At 39.3% G+C, this 19631-nt stretch overlaps 1 long non-coding RNA gene across 2 annotated transcripts; it reads left to right on the forward strand.

Moving 5' to 3' along the window:
* Window positions 1-245: 245 nt before the first annotated feature.
* Window positions 246-19110, forward strand: LOC148653585 (uncharacterized). 2 transcript variants are annotated; one of them, XR_015941543.1, is made up of 4 exons: window positions 246-458; window positions 1753-1881; window positions 18526-18644; window positions 18774-19110. It is a non-coding gene; the product is annotated as an uncharacterized LOC148653585 (long non-coding RNA). The 2 variants fall into 2 exon arrangements; XR_015941544.1 differs by lacking the exons at window positions 18526-18644; window positions 18774-19110 and adding an exon at window positions 9259-9437.
* The last annotated feature ends 521 nt before the right edge of the window (window positions 19111-19631 follow it).

Genomic DNA, 19631 nt, shown 5'->3' on the forward strand with positions numbered 1-19631 from the left:
CGACCAAGACTCAAGTCAGTGATGTCTGGATCAGAGAGCACCCATTCTGCTGAGGCACACCAGAGTGTCTTCTCTCAAAGCTTGACAAAATGTTTGTCCTCGGTCTCCAAACTGACAAGATTATGGGCTGCTTGTGGCTTCCAGTAATGTGATCGCAGGAAATTCAAGATTCAAAGCACCCCTGCTCACTGTCCGCCCACCCCCAGAGAAGCACACATCTGCTTTTCCGGTCCGATTCTGTAAAAGCCATGGCGCTGCGAGCAGATGGGAAAGATAAATGCGGATAACGCTGCTGTGTCTGGAATAACACGGCTCAAGAAAAACAAACGAGGCAAATGAGAGAACATTTCTGCTTGCAGCACATGAAAATAAACTCTTTGTTTGGAACTGGAAAACTAAAAGAAATTATTTCTTTTTTAATTAAAACACCTTTGAAACTCTAACAAGTGTTTCTGAAGGTACCTTGTTGCTTGTATATCTTCTCAATGTGTATCTTCTCTTGTGGTTTATGCTTGTCATAAAAAAAAATCTAGGTTATTACTGTAAGTGCAATCTGATTATTGAAGTAATTATTAAATGTCAGAGGAAGTTTTTATGTTAAAGTGCGGAGATAAAGTTCTTTTTTTGTTTGGGGTTTGCTGCGGAGGAAATGATAGTGGCCATTTTGTAGGTAAGGGGAGAGTCCCAGAATTCTTTTTAATGACTTTTTGAAATGACAATAGTTTGAAGTCAGAGAGCCTGGTATGTTTTGATTAATGACTCATACAACTACATCATTCAACGTGCCAGGAAATTTCCATTGCTAAACAATATTTCTTTACAAGATAGCAATGGTTAACTTTAAACTTTCTTAGTGGTTTAATGGATCGTGGTTTAAAGTTATGATGGTTTTAATGGGCTTCACTGCATTCTATAGCTGATTTTGAATTCAGAACCGGCAAAATAAAGACAGATGACTTTATTTGCTAAATAAAATCAGTTGTCAATGGTAGGAAGTTAATTATACATCAATGTATGATTTATTTTAATAGGAAAATAGGCCTACCATTGAGGAATGTTATTACATTCATATATCAGAGATTTCCCACTAGGAATATAGCCTTTTTTAGTTTTAAATCCAAACATTTCCCAGTTGCATATTATCAGAGATGGAAGAATAAATAAAAAAAAGTTCATAAGAGAGTGCCCAGAATGTTTTTAGGCTACAATTTAGATAAATATAAATCAGTAGCTTTGGCAAACTGATCAGAGATCATTACACTGTAAATAATCACAGTGTTTGATCTTCTTTGTCTCCTGTACTGACACTGTGAATGCTTTCCTGCAAGGTAAATGATCATGACAGTTTGTCAGTGAATGAAAAAGATGGGGTGTCAGCAGTACATTCAGGCACACTTTGCCTCCAACAGTATCCTGGTTTTTTAGCTCTTTTCTGGGAAAAGGCGGAACTTTGGCAGAAGGGCTAAAGGACATTGCTTTTGAGAAATACAGCAATGAGCTCTAAAGCCCAATTAAATGCTGGAATCAAAATAAAGCAAAGTAGTGCAGAATCTGGTCTAGAACTAGCCATTGAGATTAATGACAGAGGATTATGTTTCTCATTGACTTTAAAGTCTAGGAAACTAGAAATCAGGATTGCTGCCTCAGGTTCACCACCAGTTTAAGTCTTGTTTAGGCATGAGGTATTCAGGCTGCAGTCTTCAAAACCAGCGGAATTCTTCAAGGCCTCCTGTGTGTTTATGTTCCTCAGAGGATGCAGGAAAGAGAGAGGATGTGAGAAAGAGGCAGACGGATTTACACTCTCTCCAGTGCTCTGACCTTTACCACAGAAGATTCCATACACCAGAGCTACTCTTTTGATTTTGATAAACCCTAACTGTTGTAAGTATGATTCTTTGGGTACTATCACACTCTTTTCTGGTGGCTTGATTTCACTAATCTTCATTTTTATTTTTCTCTATGACAGCAGGTATCCTTAATGCGTACTTGGAGTTAACATTTGCTTGACAAAAATAGATTTTTGGCGTGTCCAATTCAGAATGGAAACATCATGTACTACATTAGTGCACTGACTATGCCTAATTTCTATGATAAAAATTAATGCTTTTCAAAATGAGTGCAATGCAGCACTGAGAAACCTTTCTGAATTGGCACCTTGCTTTTTTGTACAAACACAGCAGTTGCCAAACTCACAGCACAGTACCACAGTGGTTATCATCACTACTTCACAGCCTTTCAGGTCCTAGGTTCAATTCCAGACTAGAACACCTGCTGTGTAGAGTTTGTATGGTAGCCCAACATTCATGTCAGTTCTATTCCTCCCATTTTCGAAAAACATGCAGGCTAAGTTATAGGGTGTCTACATGCTTGTCTGCTTTGCGGTGGATCTGTATTCCATTCAGGACCCACTTTGTGTTGTCCCACTTTGTGCATTATGCTTCCAGGATAGGCCCTGGGTTGTTAATAGTAATAAGATATTGATGGCTTTTAAAAAATGAATATGGTGTTGTATATGAACCCATTTCTGTTGATACACAAAATTGCCATACAGAAACTGTTTTGCTTTGACAATGAGATAATCCACCTGAAATTTACCGCTAAGCACAAAGCATCCTGAGCTGGCAACTTGGATATACTTTGCATCTAGCCCACCACTGTAGAAAAACCAGGAAAAAATGGTTCATTGCTCTAGTTTTCGTTTGTAAATTGGAAGGCTCCTGTTTCTTGTTTGTTTTTACAATATGTACTCACAATATTGCTAGGCCTTCCTGCTCCCTCCTCTCTCTGATTGGGCTGTTTGAAGACGAGCTCTGTAAGACATTTCTTCTCTGGAGTTCAAACTCCACCCTCCCATCTGAAAGGAGCCAGAAGGGACTGTTCTGCCTTATCACCCTATAAACATGTCACCACAAACCAGCTGCACCACACTCCAGCCTCCCTCCTCCCCTCTGCCCTCAGCCCCAGGTCTGGTTTGGGGAAGAGGGGGGGGCAATCTGACAGCTTGGCAAGAGGTTGCAGCAGAGGTTGGGAGGTGAGTCACCACGGAGTCTTCTGGAAAACAGCTCAACGATTAAAAATGAACATCCTTTCTGAAGTTATGAAGCTGGGAGGATCACACTGAAAGAATAGGAGAGAGCTCTGAAATATTGACTCTTTTCCTCCCCCTGGGTGACTTGCTTCATTCCAGTGCAGCCTAATTTAAAAAGAAGTAATATCCTCTTGGAGCTCTTCAATGGGTAGTAAACACCACAGAATCTCCATTCACATTTTAGAACTTGTGATTGTTTATTCTGGTTGGCTGGGTAGGAAGAAGCTTTCTTTCCTAAAATATTTTAACAATGTACTTTGCAACTACCCCAATCCACTACAATCAAAAATACGCTAGCAAATTAATGAATTATTTAGCCTATGCCTTTGTCCAAGGTGATTTGAAATAATTGCAATTATACAACAGGAATGCAGATTTCAATCAGCTGTAACTAAGTTGCATAGTGATGTACTGTTTTTGGGAGACTGCGCCAGAAATTTCTCTAACTTAATTCCATTGTTTTGTTGATGAATTGGGCTAGAAGTAAACATGTTTAAGTTTGTGAAACCTAAATCTTATTTGGGCGTTACACTGCAAAGAGTTGTTCAAATTAATCACTGTTCAAATGCAGACAGACTTCAAAATCCAACTAACAAAAAGGTTTTAAATATACAGCATTATTCAAAATAAACATGCCTCACAACAGATATTGGATTCTGTGTATTTTAATGCACTTTGCCTTGGATCTGAAAGTTGCTTTTGATAAAGATGTCAGCAAAATAAATAAACATTAAAAACATAATAAAATATCACACAGTATATACAGTATATAGTTATTGATTTACAGAAGGAAATGCATTCTGTCTGCCTAGTCTCAGGAATAATAATTGAAAAACAGTATTTAATGACAAAAAAGGGAAGTTCTGGCATGACTGTATGTTCTTTTCTTTATGCATAAAGTGTCTGAAAAGTGCTTTAAAGAACAATAAAAATGAAGATTAGTGAACTCAAGCCACAGGAAAACAGTGTTTATGTTCTTATTATGATTTGAGGAATCAGAAGTGTTTCCCTAATAATGCAATATCTAGTGTCTGTTTTCAATTAAGGAAGGATAAGCTCAAGTGCTTAGTCCTTAGCAACAAAACCATCTGGGGAAATCATAGCAATTGACAATTTTATTATTGTAAGACAGAAGTATTTATTTCTCTATGCTGCTTTATAAACAAATCAACTGGGTCCTTTTACTGTAACTCCTTAAATGACTGAAACATTTTTCAATTTAGACAGCTTAGATTACAGAGAGCAATCGAGGATAATACAGGCATAAATATTGTATTCTGCTCTCATTTTAAGATACTTAAAGAAGGTATGTGAATTTATATCCAGATCCTTCACTCCAAATAAAACTGTGCAGAGTCAGCCTGGAGGCAAAAAGCATGTTGAAAGCATAATCTAGCTAGATAAAAGCAATGATCTAGCTAGGTAAGCACACCTAAGAATAAGCATTGCTTACTCAGGAAAGGAAGGCTTCTCAGGAGGGAGATAGTTGGTGTTGATATATTTTTTCATTTTCTTAAATATATACAGATAACACAATGGAGAACCGCTGTTCTGTGTCAGCTCCTACCTTTCATTTCTATGCTTGCTTACCCCATCAATAAACGATGACCCTAACAAATGCCTCTGTCATCAAGGTTAAGTGTCAGGGAAAGAGTTTTAAAATTGTAATTCTGTGGAACTCCACTATAATTAACTGTACTCAGAGACATGCATGTGTTTTTAATACTTCATTTTTGGGAATATGTAAATAACTGCATTTGAGCATTTTCCCAGATCAAATCATTCAATCAAGATGAATGTACTGTCACTCCCATTATTCTGTCTTCCTACAGCTGAGGTTGAGCTATGAGGTTGTATTACTTTTTGATTACAGATGTGTAAGTTGTAAGAGCTCCATTATTGGGAGAGAGTGATCAAATCCAACAGGCTTCAATTTCAAATGTTTTGGAAGTTTGTGTAGAGTTGGAAGACTGTCTGACTTAGAGTACTCTGGAAGGTGCGTGACATGCCCTTGTCAGCCACATATAGCTCTCAAGGTCATTAAGACAGGAAAACATAATGATCTGACAACTGATTGTCTAGTTCACCCACACTGATGGTGGCCTCAGACTGAGATGAGTTTTTGCTCATCAAAGCATCATTTGATGATGATCATAAACCATCATCAAAGCATCATCATTTGATGAGTTTCATTTTCCAATGATCATTAATTCAATATGGTCAAGGAGTGAACCAGGACTGAACACCATTTAATTATGTAGGCAACTCATGATTAAAGAGGAAGGTTTATACTTAAAATGTAATATTGTTTGAATGAATCTGTAGATCTTTGTCTTATTTACAGTGTTGTAGGTTACTTCTGAAATATATAATTTCATTATGCCTCTGAATGAATCCGCTATGTGTGCAGCAGGGGATTATGTACTGTATAATGAGGCATTAGAACTTATTTGTTTCTTATTAATGCCTCTTTGTATACTGTATATGCAATATGTTACCAGCTCAAAACTGTGCATCATTCAGGGCATGATGAAGATGTTCATGCAGGAGTCAGAAAACCCTGTTGCAGAATGGTATGGATACACTTGACCCTATCACTTTGTTTCAGAGGATCGTTTTAGTATAACAATGTTCTATTGGTCAGCTTTTGGTGTTTTTCACATCTGGCCTTTTGGCTTTCAGATAGAAATGGACAGTCATTGGCTTTCTGAAGCTGGTTTAAAACGATCGGTCGAAAGATCCCAGTTCCTGTCATGCAGGTGTCTCCTGCCTATAATTGCTGCCTTCGTTAGCAGCCTCAGTAGACACCATATTTTGAGCAGACCACACACATTTGGCTCTTTTAGATTTTGTCTTTATAAGTCCCAGTTTTCTGGCACTGTGCACTGACAATGCAAGTCAATGGCTATTATGACTGCAGCTGTGTCACTTGTGAGATCCTGAGATCCTTTTCCACTACAGCTATTCAAAGCTGTTACTTATGATCATGTCCTCTAAAAGCCTCTTTAAAACTGCAGAAAAAATGTACCTTTAAAAAGTAACACATAATTAGATGGCAAATGTGTGATAGCTACAGTAGTTCAAATACAGAATATTACTTCTCCAGTCCTGCTCTAGTAATGTCATACTGAATATTTTACTCATCTTTTGGAGTCTGTGATGTTAAACTGATGTTGCCTCTGAACTGGATAGTGTGCAGTTAGGTGCTTGCTGAGACTAATTTAATCAAATAATTGGAAGTTTGATTTTTTTAAGAAAGGAGACTGTGAGAAAGAGAATGGACAGAAAGCATTGCTTTCTAGGACAAACTCCGACTGCTCCAAAAGTGATCTGGTATCTTAAAAGCAACAATTCATTTAATTGCATACAACCACTATAATATTACCAATGCCAATGCTTTATTTATTAGAACCTTGAGGTTTATTCTTCAATTTGGGAGAGACATTTGGGAATGTATTGATAGAGGTGTCAGATAAAAAAAAAACTGTCGGAACAGATTACTCATGCGTATATATTCTAAATTAAAAGCCAGACCTGATCAGCTTTGCGCATGTAACAAGAGGAGACTTGGAAATGCGTTCTGTAAGGCATAGATGACAAGGTTGCTTTGATTTTCAGTTAGAATGCGGAATGAATATGCAGCCATTTCTCAGAAATTTAACCAAACAATGTGTGTTCTTCTAGGCAGGTGGTGCTGCAAGTTTTGTTTTTTTTTCAGTACAGTATTTTAAACCCACATGTGGTGCAAAGTGATGTCCAACATTTTGTCGGCTGCAATTTTGACACCTACTAAAGGTCAATTTAGACAAAAAGCAAGCCAGCAGAAGTGCCCTTGATAATGCTCTAATGAAGCCATGTTTCATTGCAAACTAGGACCAGATTTTGTATCTGACTTTAGCCTGGGAAAATTCCACCCACATCCCAAATGAGCAATCATAAAAAATGGAGAGCCAGAGAGGCTTCTTTCAAGGAACCCACATTTCATGTTTCAGAGCTCACTTGCGGTGTGAGTGGTTAGGATGCAGCAGAGATAGAAGAGATAGCAAATCCTGAGTCTGTCTTCCAGCCGTCTGCCACAGGCACCCTCTTTGACCCCACAAGTGCACTTTGAAACTTTGGCCTCCCCATCTGGGTCTCTGTGCATTATAGAAGAAAAACAAACAGAGATGTTATATATAAAACATTTCTTGTCAGATTTACTTGTTAAAAAGTCAGACATGACTAGGTCTGCAGGGTAAAGACAGAAAATAATAAAAAAAATAATTATCCAGTTTGACAAATGCATGAAAAAGTGCTGACTGTGCCTATTGACAGTGTATTTCTCAAAAGCAATCAGTGCCAAATGAACAAATCTTTTATGAGAGGGATCAGTTTGTCCTATGGTGGCATTGTGGTGCAGAAGTTAGCATTACTGCCTCACAGAACTGGGGCATTGAGATCAATTCGGAGGTGAACTGAGGTGCTATCTGCATGGAGCTTGCATGTTCTCTTTGTGTTCACATGGGTTTCCACCAGGTGTTCAGGTATCCCACATTCCAAAGACATGCTGGTAGGTAAATTGGTTTCTGAGAAAAATGGAACTGCTGTTAGTGTGTGGGGATCTGTCTGTGCTTGCCCTGCGATGGACTGGTGTCCCGTCCAGGGTGTTGCTTGCCGGGATTGGCTCTGGCTCACCCACAACCCTGAATTGGAAGATGCAGTTAGATAATGGATGGATGTTGTCCTGCTTGTAATATATACTATACTATTTTTGGTAACTCAAGAATCAGCATGCCAAATTCATAATGAATTCTGACTGAACAGCATGGGGATACACAAAGAAAGTCTCCTGCATTTCGTCTCCCTTCATTAACCTAAAGCCCAGCATTAACTCTTACTGCCACACATATGAAAATCTGCAGCTGCTATCAGTATTAGTTGTTCTTGTTATAAAAAATGACGGACAATCCCTGTTAATGGACTAATCCAATAGCTTTAAAAATCCCAGATCTTGCATTCCCTAAAGCACACTTGCTGTGATCTTATCAATTACAGCTTATTTACATTAAAAAGTACAGTAAAAGATATTTGGATTAGAAGTACACCAGGATTTCCAATGGTGGTTGATAGTAACGCAACAAGAAAAGTGTTGAGGGCTGGCAGAAAGTGGGTGTGTGTGTTGGGGGGAGGCTTGTTTTTAGGGGGGGGTGCTTTCTAGTTGGTTATTACTGGCAGGTACATGCCTGTAGTTCCAGGTGAATCTGGCGCCTGGGATACCCTGCTTTGATCCGAAGGAGGGAAACATGAGACTGCAGAACAGGTCTGAGAGCTTGCATTTATTCGCTGGAGGGGCTTTTGCCTGTTATTAGGCAGCCTCTCTGATTGATGAAGTATGGACTCTTGGATTTATGAGCTTACTCAGGAAGCGGTGAATAACAGGGGTGGTCCTGTCCTTTAATATCTTGTTGTCTGGAAGCCATGAATTAATCTGTGCTCTCCCTGTCGAAGTGAAATAGGGTTGGGGATAAGTGAAGAATGTGAGCTGACAGAAGACTGTCAAGAGATCTTTTAGTGAAACAGACCAAAATATATAAACACGCACTCAATGACTGGAATATTTATAATTCTCGGTTTGACTGACCACTGCCTAGAGTTTAAAGTGAATGAGCTGTATTTTTAAACATAAATTAGCATAAACACTCTAACACTTCATACTCCAAGATCTCTAGAAGAAGGTCTAAAAATATTTTTGCACACAGGCAAGGTTATCTCAGGTGAGAAGTCATGCTAATATTTTGGTTCACGTTGGCCAAGGCAGATGTGAGAGGACTTGGGAAGGGCTGTAGGAAAGATGAGTGCGTATCTGAATGCAAGGGCAAAGATTGTACTGCCACCAAATGATTGATACAAGGCTTCACAAATTTAGGTGGCATACAGCAAAGAAATGAGTGTCTCTTTGAGCTGTCACCTATTGCCAGATGGTGTGGCGTATTTTATGCATTCTTCACGGTTTTAAAGAATATGTTAATGGCTAACCTTGCCTAACAGGAATTTTCATCAACATTCTGCATCCTTTTTAAGAGTCTTCCTTCTTGTTTGGTGAATTCTGAAAGAAGGTGATTTTTTAATGCATCAATTGCATGTTTTATTGAATGTTAATAAAATGTTAGTTGCCTTTTTTTTTTGGACAGTAAGGAACAATCACTACACGTTAGGAATGGCGATGATGATTATGAATGGGCCAAAACTTCAGCTGCTGCAGAGAGCAGGCCATTTATGTGACCTCAGTCAGCAAAATTGTTTACATAGATATTGATGTCCTCACCTCCATTCCCTGTATTTCAAAACAACGCTAAACATTGTTGTGACAATAAAGGCCCTATAAATTTTGAATGTTTGTCAGATGTCTGTGATGCAATGAAAGCTTTTGTGGCAGCGTCTGCCATGTACAATTTGCCTTTTTGAGTAGTATAAAATCCTTGTGGGATGTTTGTCATTCCCCAAAACCCGTATGGGTTCAGTTAAGTTTTTCAAGACAAAATACTGATTCAACTGCTAGACCATCCCAAGTTTCATCCATTCTTGATTAGAAACTGGAATCATTGGCCTATAATGGTTTCCATATTTGGGGGAAGGAAATGCATTTCAGTGCATCAACTATCCAGGGATTAATCTTTAAGGGAATTAACATGAAAAGGTTGACATTTATAAATAGGATTTTAATTCCTGTGGTGGAACATTGAGATGGATTGAGACATTTTCTGAACTCTCCTTGCCTTAACAAGCTCAATGAACATGTTCAGACACTGACTGGGAGTTGGACTCATGGGCTGCTGTGCAGTGTTTTTTCAGCGATTTGTGTTACAGCATTTTACTCAGCAAATATTTTCCTTTTCTTAAATGTATTTTCTTTGAGTATTTATATTCCTCCAAAATACTACTTTTTGGGGGGGCAAGAAACACACATCTCTGTGCCCTGCCACCTTACGTGTTCTGCATCCATTCACTTACTCATCAATTTCTTTAGTAAAAGTTTAAAAGTCAGGTTAGATGAAGTTTTAACTCTCGTGTTTCAATTTATTTGTGTTGCCTTGTCATCTTCAACATTAATCCTGTTGTATTAATACAATACATCATTAATACCTCTGTCTTGTTGAGACAAAGCGGTGTAATACAGATGCATGATAAGAAACCACATCTCATTTTTCTGACTGGTCTTGCAGTATTAATTGAATATTGTGACTGGCATGTAAATTATACAGACATTTATTATCATTGGAATCAAAAATAACAACTGCACCCTTGAAATATTGTACTTACTCTTTCACAGGCTATGATCTCAACAATGTGGTTATTGGCAATTGAAAAAAAAAAGGTTTTGTCTGCGTATGAAAACTAATCCTGACATTCAAATTGAATTGCTCTTCAACATGACTGCTTCTTCCATACTTTTTCAGAAGTATGAAATGGCAAGATTAAAAAAAAACAATAGGTTCCACCCAATTTATTAGCTGGTAGAAGTTTAAAAATTAAATTGAGATGACAGAAAAATGTTATCATAAAGGCCCAACAGACTCCACTTTGGTTTCTTGAAAATTATACCCTCTTGATGCTTTTAAAGCAAAGATGAAGTGAAGCATTTTAATTGCAGACATCCAATACCTTTTATAGCTCTTCCAAAACTAGGGATTCAACCATTTTGGAGGTTGTCTTACTTTAAACAAACATATCAATGTGAAAGGGGATTCAATAAAAGATTCAAAGACTCCAAACCACCTCCTGCACTGCTGTTCTCAAGGTGTTATTTAATCCTGCACAGCCAAATAGCTTCAGCTCACTATCCTGATCATCATGGTCTTTTCAAGCGGCCATTTTGTACATTTTTTGCAGTTCTTATTTCCACGTTGTATTTTTTAGTTAGTCTTTTGTGGTTGATTTTCTTGCCCACACACTGCCCCAGACGTGTAAAATATGAGAATAAAATGTAAGATTCCGCTTCACTCCACTTCATAATATAAAGCAAATCTGATGTACTTCATAACGAGTGTAAGTAAGTGTGTCAGAACTCTGGGCCTTGTCACATCTAGAATGGCACACGTGTATGTAGTCCCACACAAAAAGGCCAACAAAAGCACAGGTTCAAGTCTGAGTCACTAGTTGACTATGACTGTGATTCCTCAAGCAGTGACACACAATGGGCTGAGCGCCACCAAGGATGAGGTTGGAAAAGTCTGCCAGGGTTATTTGGGCTTTCAGTGATACAGTGACGTGTTGATTGTGCTGAATCCCCATGTACGGGTGCCAAGTCACAGGCTCAAAGGTGGGCAGGCAGGAGGAGTCTGCTTACACTTTCTCATTCTCCCCGTGTGTGAACATACCTTTCGAGCTGAGGTATGAACACACAACTGACAATTCCACGTCTTGCGGATAGAACAAAAACTTACTGGTAATTCTAAATTTTTAAAATGAAACAAAAACAGTTAGAAAATGTTGTACAACTTGTAACTGTAATGGCTTACCTCTTAAAAGTAACCTTCCCCAACACTATGGGGACATAACCTTTTATAAAGTCCCTTGAAAAATCTACAGTACTTTCACCAACAAATTAGAGTGTATATTTTAATCCTGACTCCTTTTTTTATCAGGGTATGAGGATAACAGTTGATACGATGTTTGAAATAGAGCCAAGGTTTAACTCCAGTGAGAGATATTTAAACATCAAGGGGAGCCATGCAGTACATTCGACTTGAGTCTTATCTTAATGGGTGAATTTGATTTCCTCTGGTTGAGACCCACTTTGCTGTGTAAAGCCGTAGGTCTGGTCAGTCAGCCAGCTGCAATGGATTATCTCCCACAGTACCTCACAGTACCAGACTCTGCAGACCTCTGGGTGCGGTCTGGAATTCAGACAGAGGAAGTGTGAAACCTTCACAGAGTACTGTATGTTCTACAGCAGCTGTAGCCTGACCATAATCTCGAATGCTGGCAGTCAGCTCATGATTGCAATAAAATTAGTGATCCTTCTCTTTTTATTTTATCTGTGCTAAACAAGCCAGAAACAGAGGGTCACACAAATGATTTAAAGCTCTTGATTTCTGGGTTGCCTCTGTGTTTTGGAATCATATAACCCAGAAGCATGTGTAAGGTGAAGTGTTTTTGGAAAGTAAATTGGACATTTTTGAAAGAGTGCATTTATTCTAGATGAACATAAGATGGTATTGGTAATTGGTTAGAATGTGATCAAGGAAGATCAAGGATGTCTTGGGGTAAAACTGAGGAACTTTCAACTAAAGGATTCAGATCCCACTTTTGACACAAAGAGACCTTGCCCTCAACTGATTTATCTAGTTCAGGATTTTAAAAAAAATCAAAGCAGGGATCTTAAAATCTAGTGAAGTGCAGTTTGAAGAAATGCTTTGCATGGGTATAACAGGGCAAAATTGAAAGAGAAAAAATTGAGCCCTGTGCCAGGTCGTGATGTTGCAATGACAACTTTTACTTTTTCCTCACGATTGGCTTCTGTCAACATGGCAGTGAAGGGAGTGTGCCCAGGGTGTTGATAGGTACTTAGTTCAGCGTCCAGAACTTGTATGGAAGCTGCCATTTCAGAAAAAAAAGGGCAGATAATAATCAGACTGAGGTCCTGACCGCCCTGATGAAAATAAGGCGACAGAGAGCGGGAGTGAGTTGCACACCCCACTGTGGCTTCAATTTTTCATTTGGCAGGGAGGCTGTACTTGTTTTTGCTGTAAGGCAAGTTGAATTAAGCTGAAGTTGAAAGAGTTCAGTTGTAAAAAAGTGAAAGCCCTGTTATTTAAATAGCATAGAAAGGGTTTCATAAGCACATCAAGGGTGCGTTCTAATTTGTAACAAAAGGAAAGTAGTTGAATACATATACAGTATCTTCACTAGCAGAGATCTGTATTTTATGCCCAGATTGAGAAAGAAAACATAAATAAAGCTAATTTAAACAAGGTTTCTTCTGCCCTATCTGGACGAAGCACAATCAAAATACAGAGAGATTTGGGATCTAATGCGGTATTCTCTCACCAAGGACCAAGAGCAAGAGGCAATTTGAACAGGCACATTTCTGTGTCCTGCTTGCAAGAGTTTCCACACCAAGCTAGTACAGTCTAAAGACAGATGAAATGATGACAAATACAGACTAAATCTTTGCCCCATTCATTACGGCATTCATTCTCCGCGTCCATACAGCATGTATTACATACATTCGTGTAACATAATAGTCTCCTTGCAACGTTTTCTATCTGAATACTTTTCAAGTTTAGAATGTGAGCACAGAGTGTTTAATGGCACCCCGCCTTTTTGTAGCGTGTTCAGCCTTATTTTTTTTCCCCTTCCATTTTTGTTTAATTTGTGGAAAAAGCTATAAACATTTGTGTATGATTTGTGGAAAATAAACTGTCCGGAGGTTGTGCTTTTTGGAAGGGAGAGGGCCTCTTGACTGCGCTGGGAGACGAGTGCTCAAGTCTTTGTGGTAAAGTGTTAAACTATATATAGCCCACAGCAGGTCAGAGAAGGGCCAGAACTTGCGTCAGCTTGTGGGGTAAATAGTTGTCTTTTGGCAGCAAACTGTCTTTTTTTGTGAAAATTCAGCAAAGATTCAAGTGGCTGAAGAGGAGGAGGGGAACTTTGATATTAAAAGTTTGTGACTCTTATTATGGATTGCACAACTGGATTTCATTAAGTGAAACAGGACAAGCAATGATTAACCCTCCTTTCCTTGGGGACTCATTCTCTCATTCACAGCCTGTAGAGTCTTGTCTTTGTGGTCAAGTGTTACAGGGGATACGTTTACTTATACTTTTCAACTTGTGCTGTATTTTTCTCGTGGCTTTCTGTTTGGGTTTAAAACCGGTCATTGAAACAGACAATAACCTTTTTTTTTTAAAATCCGAATTAGGAATGTTAAAATGCGGGTAGAGGAAGGAGGGCCAGAGATGGGTGGATTAAAAAGAGGGCCCTGTGTATAGTCTCTACAAGATGAGTTTCTATAGCCCTGGCAACACTATCCTGTCCCTTCTTTCATCATAAGGTGGGCTATGTTTTCTGTCTGTGCTGGCTTCTAGGTCTCACCTTTATCCATCCATTTTTTAACAGCTCCTTAACAGGTTATGGGGGAGCCGGAGCCTATACCAGCAAGCAGCGGGTGTAAGGCAGCGTACACTGTGGACGCCAGTCTATCGCCTGGCAGACAGACACAAACACAAACACAAATGCACACACATTTCTGCCAGGGCCAGTGTTTCCCAGAAGCCAATATCTCTTTGGACTGTCGGAGGAAACCGGAGCACCTGGAGGAGACCCACGCGGACCTAGAAACAACATACACACCAGGAATTGAACCCAGGGCCCGAGCGCATTGAGGCAGCAATTTAAATAACTGCACCAAGGTGCTGCCCTCTTAACCGTGTCTGCTTCATAAAATAATGACTCACAGGTCACCAGTTCCATGGTGTCAGATTTCTGCAATAGTAACCATACGAGCTATATGAGTTGTCAAGTCAATGCTGCTAAAAGTGTAATGGGAGCTGTCCAGGCTCCCGCAAAGCAAAGTTCAAGACCCTAAGCAGACTATTTAATCTGGAAGTAAGTGGAGAAGGACATCAGAGGAAGGTACAGCATGATTGGACAGGTAGACAGACAGGGGGGCATGACGACAGTGAAAAACGTGGTTTTGAAAAACAAGTTCAGACAGTCCCAGGGGAAAATCCGGGGCCCAGTCCAAAACTGGGGGATCCATCCAAGACAAGACAAACACGGTTAAAATCCAGAAGGGAATCCAGAACAGGGACAGGGAATAAAACCAAAGTAATGAGGCCAGACGCACCGAGCCCCAGATTCAGCTGGTCAGGACGCCGTGAGAAAGCCTATGCCATCGGGTCTCTCCTGGACCCGCTAGTAGGTGGGCTTCCGGGCATCCATCTTCCAATGCTGAGCCAGGAATAGCGAGAGCGCCAGGCTTAAATAATGAGTCAAAACAGGGGGCAGGTGTAAGTAATCAACTAAAATACGAAAGGGATGGAGTGCCCTTAAGAGGAGGGATTATGACCATGACAAAAAGATTGACACCTAAAGGATTTGAGTGAAGAGTAGGGCTGACACCAGGTGTGAAGAGAGGATGCAGGATGTTTTCTTTAATACTCCAGTTTTGGAGAAAATACTGTGAGACATATTTGGGTTAACATGTTCAGTGTTTTTTGTGTGATAATTTGCTTGGTGTGAGTGAAGTTTTATTTTATCTCTGACCCAGGGTAAAGTGTGGTGTGGACGGTTGAGGAAAGAATGAAGGCTCGCACTGTGTCCGTTCTTCTTTTTTCTTCTTCTTGCTTGGTCTGCTAGTTTTGTTTTGTTATTATCAATAAAGTTTCATAATCGGCCAGTGAAAGCTCTGTTTTCCTTCACATGAATGCCTAAAACCCTATACGGAACCCAGGATTTTACACTACATCTGTAGCCTAAGAAAGGTAACAAGCAACAGAGGCTTGGAAAGCATCCTGTAATATTGCTCAGAGCTCACTGATCTTTTTCAAGCTTCTTAAAGAAATTCCACTGAACAAGAAAACTATGAAGAACAACAAAATTTCAAACCAGGATAGTTCTAGTTAGTTAGGTACTAATACCTGACCCCATACATGTGCATTTCCTTGTTCACGTTTTCATGTTGACCCTTGTCAGTTTCCTTCCGAGTTTGAAAGCTTTAATGATGTATGTTACACCACATATTTCTCTTCTTGTTCTTTGGAAATTTCTTATTTTCCTTCTCAGAAATTTTGATTTCTTCATCCCAGTTTTGTTGTACTGTATTGAATCCTTGTGAAAAACAGCCTAGCTCCAGCTCCAATTGGTTTTGGAGCAGAAATAAGCTATAGCAGGCAGTACAGAGTTTTAGCTATGGACTTATAGCTTGGGTTATGAGGTCATGGGTTCAAGTCCCTTGCTATAGACACTGCTGTTGTAGCCTTGAACAAGGTAGTTTACTCCACTTGGTCCAGTCCAGCCTGCTGTGCAGTTGGGTTCCAGCATTGCTCGGAATGACCTTGAAACAGTCCCCTGTCCCATCCAGGTCAGGCAGGTGTTGTATAGTCTGAATAGTCCTACAGAAACCAGAAGCTTCGGTCTGGTGAGCCTCCAGGCTCCAGTATGGAGTTTGCATTTCATGGTGTGAAATCTATACCCTGACCATCATGCATTGCATTTTTTATCAAACTAAGAAGAGCATTGTTTTATCCTTAAGAAAACTCTGAAGATTATTATCAATTATCATATTGCGTAGTCATATCATAAGTCTTTGAAAGGGAGGATGGGAAATTACACTTGGGGAATCTGAAAAAAAGTATTTAAGTGTTGCCATTTGTTCTTTCAGAGAATTATCATGGTTACTTGGAAAATTGTATGTGAGACACCTCATTGAGAAAACAAAAGGTCATCTATTTTGCTTTGAAGAACTTATAACCCATTTCTTGATTATAATACATGGTATTTTTAAAATTTCTTCAAGTTCAGATGTAGTCTAAACCAATTAAATCATTGAAAAGTTCAGTTGTGCAAAGCAACCTTGATGTCATGATGATTGTGCACAAAAAAGTCATTTGATTCTAATGTCAGCAAAGCAATAGCGCTCATTTTCAAAACAGCCCACACAACTGTTCCATTTTCTAGCCTCTGTAAGCTTTAAATAAACTTCATTTTAATCAGACTTACATGCAGTAATCTCAGTCTTATTGTGTCACATATTTATCCATCTGTCCATTTTGTAACTGCTTTATGTGGAGGAGCCAGAACCCATCTCTGCAAGCATTGGGCACAAGGCACAATACACCTTGGATGGGACACCAGTCCATTGCAGGGCACACACACACAGGGGCTCATTTTCCTAGAAGCCAATTAACCTACCATGTCTTTGGACTGTGGGAGGAAACTAGAGCACCCGGAGGAAACCCACATGAGCATAGGGAGAACATACAAACTCCAATGAGATAGCACCCCAGGTTTGGATTTGAACCCAGGGCCCTAGCACTGCCAGGCAGTAATACTAGCCTCTGCCTGGCCCCCATTTATTTATCAATCAAGCAAAGGAAAAGAGTTAAACGGATATTGCTGAAATAATCAGGTTAAAAATATTTCAGCTTGTTTGGTGGTGATAAACATAAATCTAAGATAAGAATGTAAATATCCTGATGATGGATGATTACATACAGGAAGACCCTCAAGAAAGTAATACCTAAACTTAAGATCTGTAAATATCACAGTATTTTATAAACAGATGTTTAAAGTATATTATATGGGAACTCAAATGTACTGAGATGGATTCCCTCTGTATGTATTCCCTATGTATTTTTGTCACACAGCTTTCCATAATTTCCTATGTTGATGAACACAAAGCCAATGAGAACTGTTGCCTTTGTCCTGGTCCTCATCCAAGCCAATGCTGTGGAATTGCTGATCATCAGTTTCTGCAAACTTGCAAAATAACAAGTTATAGATACATAGTCCAAACAACATCACCTAATGATGATTAGACAAAACCTGTCTCTGTGCTGGGAAGAGGTTTTCCTTCATTTTATTCCCTTTCATATTTTCATTGTTGTAAGTTGATCTGATACGTCAAGCCCTTTCCAGTTCTTATTTTCCACTTCTTGCTTCTTATTTATTCCCATGCATGGCCTACATGGTTTTCCCATGAGAATCTTTAGATTTGCCATTTTCTTGAAATATTATTGCTCGGAATAAAAAGAAAATCACACGATGAGACATCTCTACACCAGTGTATAGGTGAAATGCATAAAGCTTCAGGAAATGGATGAGCAAGCGTTGTGTTACTCCATTTTATTTATTGAATCTATGATTGAGCACATTTTCACCACTTGGTTTACTTGATGAGTGCTGAACCTTGTATTATTAACCTTGTTGCATTTTCTGCTTCTTAGGTAACAGCAAAAGACTATTGGCACTTTACTAAATAATAATAATAATTAATAATAATAATAATAATAATAATAATAATAATAATAATAATAATAATAATAATGATTGCTTACACTTATATATGGCTTTTCTGGACACTCCACTCAAAGCACTTTACAGGTAATAGGGACTCCCCTCCACCACCACCAAAGTGCATCTGGATGTGGACATCTCCAAAAAACTGCTTCTGTCAGATGTATTTTTTTGTTAAGTAAGGCCAAAACTTGCATATAATATGGAACATACCAGAAGATGAAAGCTAGTTGTTGGATGTTTTACAACACCTTAAACACAGCTGTCTTTGGAGATGATGGAAAGAGTCTGCAGAAAGCATTCCAAGATTAATAACAAATCTCTCAGAGATTGTTCTTTTTGCTGTCACATCCCTCTGAGGGTCAACATTTCGCCTCTTGTGTTCCAGAAGTCGTCAGTCCACTTGTGTAAACGTCTTGTGTCTTTTTTCTGCACAGCCCAGCCATTGAGGGAGACCATGCTGTGCTGTTATCTTCAGGGGTTGAGTTTACACACACACATACACAAAGAGAAGAAACAGCTGCCTCGCCCAACTCGGGGAACTCTTTCTTCTGAGGTACTTGACCCTGCTGTTTACTTAAGTGAAGAGTAATAGCCACAGTATTGTGTACTTAAAAGGTCAGAGGTCAATGTGAAGGCAGCCGAGTGTGTCTCCTGACCAAGTGTTTGTCCTCAATCTCAATAGAGTGCTGGGAGAGGAGCTGTCACGGACCTGAGAGCTGGACTCTACCTCACAGGTCACGATTGATTGAAACAGGCTACCAGCTGGGGCATGGCCACAGTTATCCTGGGTGAATTTCTCACGCGACGCATGCATTCACATGCAGTTGTTTTGGAAAACACAGCAAACTTTCATGAACCCAAGTCCCTATAAGTCTGGCAAGTATGATTGAAAATGGGCATATTTTCCTAAAGTGGGATGAGTAATGTGGTATTTGAGGAGTGCTGATCATATTACACAATTTTATGTACCTTTTTTACTTTCTTTGTTTAGCTTAGGCAGTTTTAATTAAATAAGTACTTTCAGCTATATATAGTACAGTATGTATTTTTGTTTTATTTTAAACAAAGTAATGAGATTCTGCAATCTGGCAACACTAGTTGTGTGAAGCGCTAAGAAACGTGAAGGATTAAGGGGGAAGTTTGTTGACACTTTGCATATGAGCATTATTATAGCATCATATTATAACATCACAGTTGTGCGTGCTATATTCACAATAGTATTCATATACAGTATGTGGGGCAACATGGTGGTGCAGTGGTTAGTATTGCTGTCTTGCAGTACTGTGGCCTGGGTTCAATTACCGCAGTACCATCTGCATGTTTATATGTTCTCCATGGGTTTCCTCTGAGCACTTCTATTTCCTCCCACAGTCCAAAGACATGGCAGGTACTGGTAGGTTAACTGGCTTCTGGGAAAACTGGCGCTGGTGTGAGTGCGTGTATTTGTGTCTGTGTGTGCCCTGGGACGCATACATTCGTGCAACCATACTCCCCTACTACCATGTACAGTATGGGACAAAAGTGGTTGGATAATGGATAG

Source organism: Lepisosteus platostomus, chromosome 10 (genome assembly GCF_059453375.1).
Source record: "Lepisosteus platostomus isolate fLepPlt1 chromosome 10, fLepPlt1.hap1, whole genome shotgun sequence".
NCBI lineage: Eukaryota > Metazoa > Chordata > Actinopteri > Semionotiformes > Lepisosteidae > Lepisosteus > Lepisosteus platostomus.